The following is an 878-nucleotide window of genomic DNA, read 5'->3' as shown; positions in this document are numbered from 1 at the left end:
AACTTCCTCATCTATACCATGTTGATCTAGCAGACACAGTAACAGGAACTTCCTCATCTATACCATGTTGATCTAGCAGACAAAGTAAAAGGAACCTCCTCATCTATACCGTGTTGATCTAGCAGACACAGTAACAGGAACTCCCTCATCTATACAATGTTGATCTAGCAGACACAGTAACAGGCACTTCCTCATCTATACCATGTTGATCTAGCAGACACAGTAACAGGAACTTCCTCATCTATACCATGTTGATCTAGCAGACACAGTAACAGACAGTAACAGGAACCTCCTCATCTATACAATGTTGATCTAGCAGAAACAGTAACAGACAGTAACAGGAACTTCCTCATCTATACCATGTTGATCTAGCAGAATCAGTAACAGACAGTAACAGGAACTTCCTCATCTATACCGTGTTGATCTGGCAGACACAGTAACAGACAGAGTAACAGGTACTTCCTCATCTATACCGTGTTGATCTAGCAGACACAGTAACAGACAGTAACAGGAACTTCCTCATCTATACCATTTTCATCTAGCAGACACAGTAACAGGAACTCCCTCATCTATACAATGTTGATCTAGCAGACACAGTAACAGGAACTTCCTCATCTATACCATGTTGATCTAGCAGACACAGTAACAGGATCTTCCTCATCTATACTATGTTGATCTAGCAGACACAGTAACAGACAGTAACAGGGACTTCCTCATCTATACCTTGTTGATCTAGCAGACAAAGTAAAAGGAACCTCCTCATCTATACCGTGTTGATCTAGCAGACACAGTAACAGGAACTTCCTCATCTATACCATGTTGATCTAGCAGACACAGTAACAGACAGTAACAGGAACCTCCTCATCTATACCGTGTTG

Source organism: Salmo salar, unplaced genomic scaffold (assembly GCF_905237065.1).
Source record: "Salmo salar unplaced genomic scaffold, Ssal_v3.1, whole genome shotgun sequence".
Lineage (NCBI taxonomy): Eukaryota > Metazoa > Chordata > Actinopteri > Salmoniformes > Salmonidae > Salmo > Salmo salar.
The sequence above is the reverse complement of the archived record's forward strand: the minus strand, read 5'-3'. Positions refer to the sequence as shown.